Source organism: Pteronotus mesoamericanus, unplaced genomic scaffold (assembly GCF_021234165.1).
Source record: "Pteronotus mesoamericanus isolate MK-2021 breed Mesoamerican mustached bat unplaced genomic scaffold, CSHL_Meso_final contig_121, whole genome shotgun sequence".
In the NCBI taxonomy this organism is placed as follows: Eukaryota; Metazoa; Chordata; class Mammalia; order Chiroptera; family Mormoopidae; genus Pteronotus; species Pteronotus mesoamericanus.
In genome coordinates, this window is record NW_026555046.1 from 1893628 (window position 1) to 1910228 (window position 16601).

Genomic DNA, 16601 nt, shown 5'->3' on the forward strand with positions numbered 1-16601 from the left:
ACATTTACACAATGGAATACTACACAGCAGAAAGAAAAAAAGAACTACTAAACTTCACGACAGCATGGATGGAACTAGAGAGCATTATGCTCAGCGAAATAAGCCAGGGGGCAAAAGACAAATACCATATGATCTCACCTATAAGAGGAACCTAACCAACAATACAAAGATGCAAGGAAAATAAGACCAGCAACACTGAAAGGAAAAGAAACCAACAGAGACAAGAGGGAAGAAGGGAGGGGTGTGTGGGGGAAAAGGAAGGGAAGGGGCAAGTCAAGGAACATATAGCAAGGACTCATGGACAAAACCAAAGTGGGGAAGGATTGAGGGAGGCAGAGGGGGCAGGGGAAAGTGGTGGGGGGAAGGCAGAGACAAATGTATTTGGAAAAATATATTAATTAATTTTTAAAAAAAGAAAGGAAAAGAAATAACATCTCAATAAACATAGAGGTGCATGTGTTTTTTCAAATTAGTGTTTTGGGTTCCTTTCAATATATTCTCAGAAGTGGAATTTCTGGGTCATAAAGGAGTTCCATATTTAATTTTTCGAGGAACCTTTTTTCTGTAGTGGTTGCAGAAACTGTTGTTTCAGTGGGAGGAAGCAGTGCCCAGCTTTGGAGAAGGGGGGCTCCCTCCCTCAACTCAGTACCACCACAGCCCAGAGCCCCAGCCTTGGTCCTCCAATGTCAGGGCTGACAGAAAGTGTTGTGAGGGGTGGAAGAAATGGCCAGGAACCATTAATGCCACTTGGCAGTAAAGGACATCAGCGGGCAGAAAAGGATGGCATTTGCTGCAGAGGGAGGTGAGGCAGTTGGAACACTGTACACGGAGCCACTAAGGGTGGAGCTTGACAGTGTCCCTGGTTGGGGGATGATATGAGGCAAAGACTCTTGGTGGTAACACAATTTAAACAGGTTGGTGATACCATGAGAAACCCAAATTACTATGCTGTAAGTGGGGTTCCTTAAGTTCCTCTAAGACAGAAGCTAGGGCAGGCTGATGTTATAAACAAGAGGTAGGTCCTGGGCCAGTGATAGAGCACTGGGATCTGGGACTTCTCCCTCTCTTGTACCAGAGGCAGGTAATAGCATTGTGTGTCTTTTCTAGACGTTCCCAGTCAGCCCCATAGGCTACCACTTGTAAAGAATTCCCACACAGACACCTGATATCTTTTTAAAGAGTCCAGATTATGTTACAGTGCCATGTACATATTAAATGAATTTGACCCAGTACTAATCTTAAATTTTAAACAGAGCTTCTCTCAGTGGAAACAATAACAGCAAAATACAACCGATAATTTACTCTGCAAGTCTGAATGCCCACAAAAAGCTTCGATCAATTCAAAATGTACCAAATGCCCTGCAAAGATTAGAGGAAGAGCATTATTGTTTTTCTTAATTTTATCCTTCAATTACAGTTTACATTTGTTATTAGTTTGTGTCAATTTTAAGTGTACAGCATAGTGGTTAGACAATTGTATACTTTTTAAAATTTTTTAAATTAATTTTAGAGAGAGAGAGAGAGAAACATTGATTTGTTGTTCCACTTATTTATGCATTTACTGGTTGCTTCTTGTATGTGCCCTGACTGCAGGTTGAGCCTGCCACCTTGGTGTTTCAGGACAATGCTCCAGCCAACTGAGCTACCCTGCCAGGGCCTGACAATCATACAGTTTTCAAAGTGTTCCCCTACCCTTGGTATACCCAGCACCCACCTGGCGCCATACATTGTTATTCCAATATTATTGACTATATTCCCTGTGCTGTACATTATAGATCCATGACTGTGTTGTACCTGACCATTTGTACTTCTCAATCTCTCCCCTTTTTCACCCAGTTCCCCACTCCCCTCCCTTCTGGCAACCATCAGCCTGAGCAATAGCATTATTATTAATCTGATAAATTGTTAAAGATGCCAGTACTCATTAACTAACACTCTGGTCATTTCTAGTTTCATGTTTGTGGATTTAAAAAGACATTTCCTGGTTGAAATATTAATTTGGGGGAAATGCAAAAATATTATGCTTTCCTGCTATGATTGGGAGAGTAAGCTCCAAGGTTGCCCTCTGTTTTGTGCACCTCTGCTCTCTCCCTGCCACAATCCAAGATGGTGCAGATGGGATGTGACTTAAAGATGGAAGCTGTCCTTACATAGGCTGTCCTTGTAACTGCCAAGATGATGCTATACAGGGATAAATAAGTGAGATCATTCCTGCCATTCCCCTTTGATCTTTTCCTTCTGTCCTACAGACTGTATATTTGTGTTTCCCCATCACTCATATGTTAAAGCCTTCATCCGCATGTGGCGGTATGTGGAGGTGGGTGTTTGGAAGATGTTGGGTTTATGGGAGGTAATGAAGGTGACACCCCAGGTAGAATTAGTGCCCTTTTATGAAGAGGAAGAGATTAGAGCCCTTTCTCTGCTCTCAGTCACGTAGGAAAGAGAGAAGGTGGCCATCTACAAACCAGGAAGCAGGTTCTTACCAGACACCCGATCTTCTAGCACCTTGGTCTGAGACTTCCAAAACTGTAAGAAATAAATGCTTATTGTTTAAGTCACCCACTTCATAGTATTTTGGTATAAAAGCCTTAGTTGACCAAGACTCTCTGTCAGGAAGCTTTCTCTACCTCCAAGTGTGGGGGGAGGTTGACAGGATCGAGGTGTGTACCACTTCTGAGCACATCTCTTTCCAGAAGCTCAGAGATCTTCACATACTTTGAAGGCCTGACAGTGTGTGATGCCCTTTCTCTTCCCCACAGCATTCTCCTTTCTCTTTCTGCATGTCTTTACTGGAAGCAGCTATGAGGAGGGAATAACTAATTGTTTTGCTGAAGTCACCAACCAAAGTGGAAGGAAACCTTCCAGTGTCTTTGGAGGGAGAGTAAGAGGCACGTGTGTGTCTTCAGGTGAGGGTAGGGGGGTGAGGGGGCTTTCCCTTAGCTGCATTGCCATCTTCTTTCCTGATGTACATATAATTGCTGGAAAAACTAACTCACCATCTGATAACAGCACTGGAAGATTTTAGAGCTGTTTCTTTCTTGGTGAAGATTTTTAATATATTCATACCTCAAAGCACTTACTGTAGATGAGGCTGTTAAATAAGTAAACAAATAAATAAGATAAAAAGTATAAATGGTGCTTTCTGGCAAACTGTTTTTGATACCATTCTTTTCCTGCCTTCTGGCACCAGCTAATGAAATTCAGAGCTCTTTTAGAAGGCTGTGCTTGGTTTAGGCTTTTGAACATTAATTGTTTACAGTATTTGTATGCCATAGCCATGAATCTAAACACATAGCATACATGCATATTGAAAATAATATAAAATCTTAAAAACTAGTTAACCTGAACCTTAAATTTTCAATTACGAATGATGCTTCTTCATCAGGCATTTTTAAACTTCATTAGTCAGAATCCTGCCTTCATCAAACTTTTCTCAGCTCATTTCACACTTCCCCTGACTCAGCAGCTTGCTTCAGTTACTCAAGCCACTGCTGTTACTGGGGAATATTCTTCTTTCACTATATCCCATCCCTTTGCTCATGATTCCTCCAGCCTAGAAACCTTCAATACACTCTATTTGTGGATCCATTTCAAGTTACAGACTGTAAAAAATAAATAAATGGAGCCTCTTTAAAATGGACCCATAGTTGCCATGCCAGAGAAACAGCCTTGTATGTCTTATGTCTCTAATTCTTACCATTATACCATATACTGAGTTTTCTTAAATTCCTGGACTGTGTGGATGAGACCTTATTAATCCTGCATTTCTCAACCAGCCTGGTACAGTGTCTCATACACAGTAGGTACATAGTAAACATTTAAGCATTCTAAGAGTACAAGGATTCCTTGACTTGGTTTTCTTTAGAAAATCATAATAATATACAATATTTTTTCCTTTCAGAGGAAATAAAAGATGCTTCACTATGGTAGCTTTGATAGGATGACATTATTTAGGAATAACAAAACAATAAGACAGTTGAGAATTACCCTGTAGGTAAAACATAAAGTATATAAAAATTGCCAAGCACATCAAAAGAGGAGGAGCAATAACCACAATAGTCGTCATGTACGAGTAAAGTTTCTCATTAGATGAAAGAGTAATAGTTTCTGAAGAGACTGAAGAAAGAAATTGAGGAAGATACAAATAAGTGGAAGTATATACCATGTTCATAGATAGGAAGAATTAACATCATTAAAATGGCCAAAACAGTCTATAGATTTGACACAAATATTATCAAGATACCAATGGTGTATATCACAAAATGAACAAATAATCCAAAAATGTATAGGGAACCACAAAAGACTCCAAAAAGCCACAGAAATATTGAGAAAGGAGAATAAAGTTGGAGGTATCACGCCACCTGATATCAAACTATACTACAAGACTACAAGGTCATAGTAATCTAAACAGCATGGTACTGGCAATAAAAACAGATATATAGGCCAATGGAATATAATAGAGAGCCCAGAAATAAACCCATGTCTTTATGGTCAACTAACATTTGACAAAGGAGGCAAAAACCTACAATGGGGTAGAAATAGTCTATTCAATAAGTGATGTTGAGAAAATTGAACAGACAGGTGCAAAAAATGAAATATTAGACCATCTTCTTATGCTATAAACAAGAATAAACTCAAAATGTATTAAAGACTTAAATGTTAGAGTGGAAAACATAAAAATCTTAGAAAAATACACAGACAATAAAATATCAGACATTTCTTTTACCAATATTTTTTTGATACATATTCTCAGGGAAGGGAAATGAAAGAAAGAATAAACAAATAGGAGTACATCAAACTAAAAAGTTTTTGCACAGCAAAGAAAATCATCAACAAAATGAAAAAACAACTCACTGAATGGGAGAACATATTTGCTGATACATCTGATCCAAAATTTATAAAGGACATATAAAACTCAACACCAAAAAAACAAACAGTCCAATTGGAAAATGGGCAAAGGACCTGAATAGACCCTTCTCCAAAGAGGACATACAGATGGCCAATAGACATATGAAAAGATGGACAATGTCACTAATCATCAGAGACTTGCAAATTAAAACTACAATGAGATAAAACCTCACACCTGTTAGAATGGTTATCACCAGTAAACCTACAAACAGCAAGTGCTGGTGAGGATGTGGAGAAAAGGGAACTCTCATGCACTGTTGGTGGCAGTGTAGACTGGTGCAGCCACTGTGGAAAGCAGTGTGGAGTTACCTCGAAAGATTAAAAATGGAACTGCTTTATGACCCAGAAACTCCACTTCTGGGGATATATCTAAAGAAACCCAAAACATTAATTCAAAAGAATATATGCACCCCTATGTTCATTGCAGTATTGTTTATAATAGCCAAGATTCGGAAGCAGCCCAAGTATCCATCAATAGATGAATGGATAAAAAGAACTGTGGTACCTTTACACAGTGGAATACTACTTGGCCATAGAAAATAAGGTTTTCTTACCCATTTTAACAATATGGATGGACCTGGGGAGCATTATGATGAATGACATAAGCCAGTCAAAAACAAGTTAACATATGATTTCACTCATATGTGGAATCTAATGAACAAAATGAACTAAGAAGCAAAATAGAATCAGTCTCATTGATAGAGAATGGGTTGACAGCTATCAGGAGGGGCTGGGTAGGGAAGAAAGAATTGAGCAAAAAAGAAAACAAGAGAAAAAACTCATGGACATGAAAACAGTGTGGTGATTGCCAGGGGGAGGTAAGAGTATGGGGGGATAAATGGTAATAGACATACACTTGACTTGGGGTGGTGAACACAGAATATAGTATATAGATGATGTGTTGTGGAACTATGGACCCAAAATCTGTATAATTTTGTTAACCAGTGTCACCATAATAAGTTTAATACAAAGAGGAAAAGAGAGTTATAATAGGTTCTGAGCAGGAGAAAGAGTTCTTCTCTTCCATTAATCCATTCACACATTTGAGTAGTTACAGCATGTTAACCAATGTGTAGATTCTATAGAAGAATACCAAGAAGTATAAATGATAATACCAAAACCAACATTATTTTTTCAAAAACTGAGAAGATAAAATTAATTCTCCTTTCCATCCATCCATTTATCTGTCCATCTTTGTCCATTTGGGCTCCTATAACAAAATGCTATAGACCAAGTGGTTCATAAACAACAGAGATTTATTTCTCACAGTTCTAGAGGCTGAAAGGACAAGATCAGGTGCCAGCATGGTCAGCTGAGAGCCCTCTTTCACATTCATAGGCGGCTGTCTTCTCCTTATGTGTTCATGTGATGGAAGGGAGGAGGGAGCTCTCTAGGGTCTCTTTTATAAAAGTACTAACCCCATTCATGAAGGCTCCAGTCTCATGACCTGAACACCTCCTGTGTTGCAGCCAGTCAAGTCCTGGCAGGTGCACACGAGACTCAGGTAAACAGAAGAAAATACACGGAGCTGTGGGGATGCTTGGCATGTCTTTATTCAAGGGTGGATGAGCCATGCATGCTGCAGGCTGCATGTCTGTGTCTACATGCACAATGAGAAGCCTCTACCTCCTTAAGGACTAAAGCAAAGCTGGAAAAAGGACAAATATTATGTAACATAGCGTGATTCTGCGCATGTGAGCCCACTTCATGTTATGGGAACCATTTATCAGACCTAGACTCAAGGCTATGTGAACACTACTTTATCAGGCCCATTCAAGGTTGTGAGAAACTACCTCCCTTAGTTACCCAGATACCTGGATGAGTAAGCCAGACTGCCTTTATTTACCCTATATCTCCCAAGTCCCCACCTCCAAATACCTTCACCTTGGGGATTATATTTCAACATACGAATTTGAGAGGAACACAAACATTCAGTCTGTAGCACCATTCCTTCTTCCCTCCATCCCTCTAATCTCTACTCCTTTTGCCTTAGTCTAAAGCATATTTTTATAGCATTATTTTCTGATTCACAGTTGTCTTGTTAGGATGCCTGACTGTTGGACTACTCACTTCATCAAGAAAGTGCCACTCCCACCCATTGGGATATGGTTTTATCCTGTGCCCCAGCAAGACAATTAAATCACATTAGGACAATATAGACCATCTCTAGGACATCTGATCAAGATGGCAGTGTAGGTAAACATGCCTCTCCTCCTTGCACAACCACTTCAAAATTACAACTAAACTATGGAATAACCATCATTCAGAACCATCAAAAATTGAGCTGAATGGAAGTCTTACAGCTATGAAATTAAAAAACAAACTACATTGAGACTGGTAGGAGGGGTAGAGAAGTGTAATGGACTGGTCCCTTACACATGCATCATAGATAAAAATCATGAGGGATATCTAAGAAGCAGAGAGGCTCAGCATCACAACAGCACCCCACCCCCAACCTCAGACCAGGGTTCCAGTGCCAGGAAGAGTCGCCATAAATTCTGGCTATAATAACCAGTAGTATTTGAGGCTGTGAAAGACAGAAATTGCTAGAATACCTGGAAGTTCCTCTAACAGGGCCTATGCACAGATTTACCCAAGCTCACTCCCTCTGAGCTCCAGAGTAGCAGATTGAAAGGCACCAGAGACATACGGGAGGAAGTGAATTGCCTGACATCAAGATAAGAGCTGGCAGAGATCACTGTTCTTTTCCTGAGCACATCCCCTCACCTACCCCAAACAGAGCAACAGAGCCACAGAACCACAGAGCCAGCAAGCAGGCGCCATATTTGAGATGTCACCAGCCTGGCTCATATAGTTTGCCCCACTCTGGTGATTCCCTGAGGCCCTCCCCAACCCAAATTTCAGGACAACCCAAGCTATTTCCAGTGGCTTTTCCATATGAATGGCTTGTTTTGGCTCAGGCTTCAGATTTTCCTAAATTCTCTCAAACAAGAAGCTTCTGGCTTCAGCAAGCCCGATACCTCTTTCTAAGTTGCCCCAGGCTTGGCACTAGCAACAGCCAGCCTTGGTTCACAGCTTGGCCTCTCCTTGACACCTCCAAGCCCAGCCCAAGTAGCAGCCATCTGAAGATAGCTTTGTAGCTTATGCTGTGTGACCCCAGACAGAACACAGGCAGTGGCTGACCTTGGACATGCCAACAGCAATCAAGGCTCAACTACAAAAGGAGGGTGTAAACAGCCCACACAGTGGGTGCACCTCTAGCACCCAGCTTGGGGAATAGGGGAAGCTGTGCCACTGGACCCTACAGGACACCTACTACATTAGGCCACTCTATCAAGCTTGGAAGACAAAGCAGCTCTACCTAATACATAGAAACAAACCCAGTGAGGCTGCCAAAATGAGGAAACAAAGAAACATGGTCCAAATGAAAAAACAGAACAAAACTCCAGAAAAAGAACTAAACAAAATGGAGACAAGCAAGCTACTAGAGGCCCAGTTCAAAACAGTGGTTATAAAAATGTTTAATGAACTTAGGGGGAGAGCAGATGAACTCAAAGAGAATTTCACAGCATAAAAAAGGACATGGAAACCATAAAAAAGAACCAGTTAGGAATGAAGGATACACTAACTGAAGTGAAGAACAATTTATAAGGAATCAACAGTAGAGTGGATGAAGCTGAGAATCAAATCAGCAATTGAAATATAAGGAGAAAAACAACTAATCAGAACAACATGAAGAAAAAAGAATCCAAAAAATGAGGGTAGTGTAAGGAGCCTCTGGGACAACTTCAAGCATTATCAACAGTCACATCATATGTGTGCCAGAAGGAGAAGCAAGCGAGAAAGAAAATGGAAATCTATTTGAAAAAATAGTGAAAGTAAACTTCCCTAACTTGATGAAGGAAATAGACACACAAGCCCAGGGAGTGCAGAGTCCCAAACTAGATGAACCCAAAGAGGTCCATACCAAAACACATTATAATTAAAATGCCAAAATTTAAAGACAAAGAGGGAGTCTTAAAAACAGCAAGAGAAAAGAAGTTAGTTGTCTACAAGGGAGCCCCCATTAAACTGTCAGCATATTTCTCAAAAGAAATTTGCATTCTAGAAGAGATTGGCAAGAAATATTCAAAGTGATGATAAGCAAGGACCTGCAACCAAGATTACTCTACACAGCAAAGCTGTCCTCTAGAATTGAAGAACAGATAAAGATCTTCCCAGGTAAGAAAAAACTAAAGGAGTACATCATCACCAAACAAACATTATATGAAATGTTCAAGAGCCTTCTTGAAGAAGAATGAGGAGGAGGAGGAGGAGGAGGAGGAGGAGGAGGAGGAGGAGGTAGAGGAAGGGGTGAGGGGGAGGAAGAGGACGAGAGGGAAAAGGAGAAGAGGGGGAGAAGAATAAGAAGAAAATAAAAAATATGAACACTAAAGTGGCAACAAATATTTATCTATCAACAATTGATCTAAAAAACAAAATAAACAAAGAATCAGAACAGAAACAAAATAGTAGATACAGAAAACATTTTGATGGTTGCCAGATAGGAGGGGGTGGGAGGTTGGGCGAAAAGATAAAGGGATTAAGAAGTACAAATTGGTAGTTACAGAATAGTCATGAGAATATAAAGTACAGCATAAAAAGTAGAATAACCAAAGAACATATATGCATGATCCATGGACATGGACAACGGGGTACGGGTTGCCTGAATGACTTGGCGGGGGGCTGGGTGGAGGAGGACAAAGGGGAAAAATTGGGACAACGGTAGAGAAGCATAATCAATAAAATATTTTTAAAAATATATAGATCAACTCCAGGGTGGAGTTAAAACATTTTAACTCCAAACACTTCCTCTCATGTTACTTGTTATTCTTATCTGTTGTATTTTTTATTTTACACTCCCACAGTTTTTTTAAATTATATATTCACACTTGTTTACATTTTTCTGAGGTTTGACAGGATTCAGCAGAATCCAATAAATAGCATCCATTTTCCCTAAAAAGTAAGCAGAGACTAAAACTTCATGGTGTTAATTACAGTTCATTATAGACAAAGCCAATGTTGGAGAATGTGCAGGAACAAAAGAATTCCCAAATACTCATCTACCAGCCAGTCCTGCAACTCTTCAGCAGCCTCCCTCCCCATGTGGGACCTTCTCTGAATCACTTTGCAGGAGGACCAGGGAGCCTGGGGCTGCAACTTCAGGAAGGCAGGAGCAGAGAGATTCGGCTGCGCAGGACCTGCCTCTTTTCAAGCCACTGATCAGATGCACTACACCAGGGAAGTGATTGAGAATGTCAAGGGAGGCCTGGTGCATTACCTATCTGGGGAGGCTGACCAATGACCTAGTTCACCTGGGAAGAGGGGTTCCTGAGGATACAGAACTTTGAGCTCTAAAACCAGAAGAGTTGAGGACAAATAGGGAGAAGTTTGTCACTGTGGTTGTGGAGCTCGCTCCATGTGCAGGGAGACATCAGAGATGGGAGAGAGCATTCCTGTCCTAATTTCCCCCTTGTTTAATTCTCTAACACTAGGGTTCTCAAGCTTTAGCTGCATCTTTGTCCCCTGGGAGCTTGTGAAAACATCACCGGGTGGGTTCACTTTATCTGATTGAATTGGCCCAGGGTGGGGTCTGGATGTCTGCAACACTAGCAGGTTTTTGGGGATGCTGCTGCTGCTGGCGTGGAGCACACTCTAAGCACCACTGCACTAACGTGGCAAGAGGTAACATTAATCTCCCCACTATCCCCATTCAGGAAAGCTGATCCCCAACTTTTGCTCATTTTTCTCCCTCTGGGCCTGCATTTTTACCCCTCAGAAGGTTCTAAAAGTGTCAGCAGAGTTAAACAATTAAATTTATGGACTAATTAAGTACAGGACTAGAAATTCACTCTTGACTTCATTTCCTGTCCTGAATTATGACATCAAAATTTCTGGAATGTGATTAAATAACAACAGTGATTTTCAATAATGTATGTTCAAAAATATTCCAATAATAAAATTCCAAAAACAGAAATGCCACAATTTAAGTAAAAGTTAGCAAATTCCCAGAGAGAATGAATGAAGCCATTTTGCAGGTTCAAGTTATACAGTTCAAACTCAAATCCTTTTTCTCTTGTGAGTTCTAAGTCTGGAGGCATAAAAGTGAAAATGCATCATTCTTAATTTCTTATTTGGTTTCATCTTAGCTGAGGGGTCTGTGATGCTGGTAAAATCAGGTCCAGGGTTCTTTTAGCACCTGCTACTGGGACTGCTTCTCATGGCTGCCTCAGGCCTTCGAGTTGAATTAGTTCAACCTCAAGGCTCTGAAGTCTTCACTTTTGGAAAGGTCTAGGAGCCACAGGGACTCACAAAGTGCAGCACTGGCCTCACTCAGCACCTATAGAAAAGGAACTAATTTTCATCCTGTCTCAGTCTATTCAGGCTGCTATGACAAATACCATACCTTGGGTGGCTTTTGAATGACAGAAATCTATCTCTTATGGTCCTGGAAGCTAAAAGTCCAAGAACAGGCACCAGCATGGTCAGGTGAGGGCCCTCTTCCAAGTCGCAGACTTCTTGTATCCTCACATGGTAGAAGGTAGGCTAGGGAACAGTCTGAGGTCACTTTTATAAGATCACTAATCCCATTCATAAAGGCTCCACCCTCATAAACTAATCAATCCCAAAGGCCCCACCTCCTAGCACCATCATGTTGATCATTAGGATTTTGACATATGAATTGGGGACACCCAGAGGGCAGGGGACACAAGCATTCAGGCCATAGCACATTCCCTAAGCAGGTAATTCAGGTAAGATTGTGTACTTAAGTTTGCATAGACCACAGCAGAGGCATCTTGCTCCCAACCCTTCTGGATCCCAGGTTCTCTGCACTGGTGCTCAGAGTCTGGTCTAGGCACAGGGGTATCCAACTCGTGGCCTGCAGGCTCCATGTGGCCCAGGAAGGCTATGAATCCAGCCCAACATAAAGTCATAAATTTACCTAAAACATTATGAGACCCTTTTGTGATTACGTGTGTCACAATGTATTTAATGTGTGGCCCAAGACAACTCTTCTTCCCGTGTGGCACAGAGATGCCAAAATATTGGACACCCCTGGCTAGGGCATGCCAACTCTGCGGGGCACACAGGAACTTAAAGACCCACACTTTGGCTTAAAATTCTACTATCATTCTCTTTAAAATCTTGATGATTTTTAAACAAAGGACTGAATTTTGTTTTGGCTAGGTCATGCTAACAATGTAGTCTGTCCTGTCATGGTGTTTGAGCTCAGACTCAATTGGGCAAGATCTCCCACAGTGGCCTTAATTCTGGCACCCTACTCTCCTGATCTAGAGAAAAATTCTTGTTAGACAAATCATGTTCTTTGAGAGAGACAGTAACATTTGAGACACTGCTCCCATCTTGCAAAGCTGAGAAGTTTGCAATCAAGTCAACCGGTTTTCCTCAGTCACCTGTTTTTACATTGCCTCGCCTCAAATAAGTCTCCTTACTCTCCTGTTCTCCCTTTGAGGCCTAAATTTCTGTGGAAATAAAGAAAGACCAACCCAATGAGAAAAAGCAGTCTATTTATTCAGAGCTGATTCAGAATGAGCCACCACCAGTTGTTTTTGACAGAGAGTGGGAAAGATTTATAGCTTTTTAAAAGGGAAGGCTCAGGTGTGCCCTGATTGGGCAATGTGGGCTTGGGGAAGCTAGAGACTGGCTATGAAGAAGTAGGGTATCCTATGCAATTGGTTAGGGGGTTGTGTTTGGCTTTATCCATCTAGTCCTACGTTGGAAGCAGGGACAAAAATTAGGAAAGCTGTAAGTTATTGATCCAGTCCTGGATGGTTGGGACTGATTGTTAAAAAGGGGTCATTGCAGAGCTTCCTGAATGGTCACTGGAGATGATAGCATGACCTCTTACCAGTCTGACTTGTAACATGCTAGCTCTTGGTTTGTTCATTGTGGATAAGTGTTGGTGGTCCGGACAGGTCACTGTAGGTGGTGGGTCAGAATCCTGTTTGTATGTGGTCTGGATCCTGCCCATTTATATATGCAGCCTCTCACTTCTGATGCTCGAGGGCTGGATTGAGGCTGTGCCTTATTTACTGATGGAGTTCTCAACAGTGTTATCTGAGCATGGTAGTTGCCTGCACAACCTAGCCCCAGGGAGCTTGCCTCCTAGGGTAGGGTTCTTCTTTGGTTCAATTGTATTCAGCCGGGGACTCGCCCTCAGCTAATCCCTAGAGCAGTGCATCCTGTCTCAGGAGGTGGGTGGGCCTGAGACTCTGCATTTCAAACCAGCTCCCTGGTGATCTTGGTGCTGCTGTTCTGTGGGCCACACGTGGAGCAGTGGGACCAAAACTCACACTACTGGTCTTAAACTAAACTTGCTCTTGCCACTTCAGAGTCATGTTCCCCAACACCTCCCACATATGCCCCTCAGGGTCTGGTTCCCGTCCCTGAGTAGACTCTGAGTAGAATTTCCATCAGCTATGCTTTGTTATTTTTCTTTTTGCCAGTAGTGGCTGTCTCTCCAGTGCACAGACTTCACCTGCACTACACACAGGAAGCTCCAGGTGGGAGTCTGGGCTTTGGCACTCCACCCTGCATAGGTCTTGTCAATGTCGGGGGTCCACCCCCACTCCCAGGTGCAGTCTGGACTGAGAGCCCAGCTCCAGTGTTTTCTCTTCCCTTCCCCTCAGCACAACTCAGGCTGCCTGCAACAGTTAAATGCCTTTTAAAGCACATCTCCTGCCTTCTCCTAAGTGGTTATGTGCAGGGATCTGCTGGAACTCAAGGCCTTCTTTCTGTGCTTTCTCTTTACCTTCTGGCCCAGCTCTTTTTGCTTTCCCTGACACACTTCTTAGATTTTGCTCTGTGGAGTCTCCCATATGAGATATATGAAATCAGTGAGTCCTGAATGTTTCAAGGCATTCACTAACTAATACATCTTTACCACATTCACTTGTTACCTGGAGACCTTCTCTCCAATCAGACACCTGCCTCAGGCAGTACTCCTTGCAGTGAACTTCATCTTTCCTGTGCTTCCCTCAGTGTCTTAACTCCATGCAGGTTGTGGGCACATTTCTTCAGGGTGTTAGTGATATCTGTGCCTCTTCTATCATAACTAGTTTACTGAAGCATCATACATTCAATCTTTGTCTTCTTCATAGTGGCAAAATATGTATAACATAAAAGTTATCCTTTTAGCTACTTTAAAGTTTAGTGGCATTTAGGACACCCATGATGCTGTGCAACATGACAACTATCTAGCTACAGAATATTTTCATCACCCCCAAAGGAAACCCCATGCCCATCCAATACTTTACTCCCCATTCCCCATCCCCTAGTCCCTGGCAACCAGCAATCTGCTTTTGGTCTCTATGCATTTACCTTTTTGGATATTTCATGTATAGGGAATCCTACAATATGGGGCTTTTTGTGTCTGGTTTCTTTCATTTAACACAGTGCCTTCAAGGTCCATCCATGCTGTGGCATTAGTCATTAGTTCAATCCTCATTAAAACAACTGAATTATATTTCCATATATGGAGGCACTACAATTGGTTAATCTGACCATCTGCTGATGGACAGTTGGGCTGTTTCTACCTTTGATTGCACACGGGGTATTGTTTACTGGTCTCCGGCCCTGGATCCATCTGCACTGTCTGTCATCACCTAAAGGAATTGCCCTCTCTTTAGGGTGTAGGCCCTGTTGTTTTGACTGTGGACTCACATTCTATCTCAGAGTCCAGTTGGTTCTGGACTCTGCCTTCCCCAAAGTGGGGATGAGACCTCCAGGACTTTCCTTTCCTGAGGTCCCCTTGCTCTTCAAACCCTTTTTCTGATTTCCCAATCCCTCTCTTCTTTTTTTGAGAGCACACTCAACACTACACCTTTTCCCCTTTTCTGTCAGCATATCCTGTCAAGATGCTGTTTCCCATTTCATAGCTGTTTCTGTCTTTAATATCTCCAACTTCATCTTAAGGAGATCTCTTTTCCTCCAGCTAAATCTGCCTGTTTTTCTTTGTTGTTTTAACCCCTCTTTTAGGTTCTGAGAGTCAGACATGTTTCATCCACTCCTGAGCAAACTCAAAGGCTGGATTCAGCGGCTCCCAAGCACAGGTATTTCAAATCACTCCCCTGGTCTTTGGGTTTGTGGTAATTTCATTGATGTAAGAAGATGGCATGTGCTCTGCATAATAGGAGGCCCTGTTCCTTTCCATTTGTTTGTTAATGACATCTGTAGCATTTCAGTGGGTGAAGCTGCAAATTGGCTTCATAATCTAAAAGCCGAGGTCACAAATGTTTGGATCTGAATGTAATTCAAAGCACATAGAAAAGAAGGAAGTCTGGGCAGCCCATCTATACTGGTGCCCTAGACCCAGCACTTGCCATGTCAAGCTGGTAGCCTACCTGAGTGTTCTGCAGTAAGCACAGAACTAAGTTTCTGTTAAAAGGTCTGGACTAGAAAACCGATTGAAAAACACATTAAGATTCAGGCAATGCATTTTCTGACTCTCTTGTGCTAAAAGACTTGAATGCAAAAAGATGATCTTTTTCTTGTCCTGACTGGTGTGGCTCAGTTGGGAGTCTTCCTGCAAAGCAAAAGGTCACCGGTTCAATTCCTGGTCAGGGCATGCCAGGGTTGCTGGTTTGGCCCCCAATCATGGTGCATTGGAGAGTCAGCCTATCAATGTTTCTCTTTCACATCAATATTTCCCTCCTTCACATTCTCCCTCCCTTCCCCTCTCTCTAAAAATAAATAAATAAAGACTAAAAAAAATAGACATTTTTTCAAAATTAAATATTTGCCTCAATATTAGCTTGCCTAATTAGCATCTATATTTGGTGTCAGGGAGGAATTAATGTCTTCAGTCCCTTTAGGAAGGAGCAGGAAAAATGAGGTTTTGGTTAGAAGGATAAGAGGGGTATGGTTGTTGACTGGCCCCTGCCATACTCAGAGGGAGAAATATCCATTTATAAAGCAATCAAAGCACTAAATCTATAATTACTGCCTGTGGTAACTTACATAAAATATTTGGATGGGGGTGTTGAGAACAGCTCTAGTTGTGAAGGATGAGCAGGAATGAGCACATGATGAAGAGAGGGAAAGGCATGACAGACTAATGTGTAAAAAAAATGTGGTTAAGACTTAAATATGCCTTGTGTCCCATTATTTCTGACTTAAATATCCTCTGTGCCCTATTATTTCTGAGTTGCCTAGCAAGAATTTTGCTGCTGTGCATGGTCTGCTCTTCCTCAACTACCTATAAATTGCTCATTCTTACTTATGCAACCCAATACCCCATCCCCCACCTTTTCTTCTTTGTCCATTAATGTCTATATACCAAATTTTGCTTCACTGTCTTTGGAATACTCATGTCTGTATGACTTCCCCATGCCTACGTATTAAATGTTTATTTTCTTCTGTTTAAAAAAGACAAAAAGACAAATAGAACATTTGCCCCATTTGGTGGAAGAAGAGGGAAGTGTTTCAGAAAGTGAAACTACGTTGTCAGAAGACTGGTAAGACCTGGGGCTGCAGGGTTGGGAGACATACCCTCCTCTCCACTGGACTTCTTGGGCTCAGAGAGGGAGGATCTGCTGCGTGCAAGTTTTAGGCATCTTTGAGCCTGGAGGTGGGTGGTGGGAAAGTCCCTCCTATGACTGATGTCAGGAAGGATGTGAGACAAATGCACAGAGGACATTCTCTGTAATTCATGCTTTGTTATCAAGCACCTT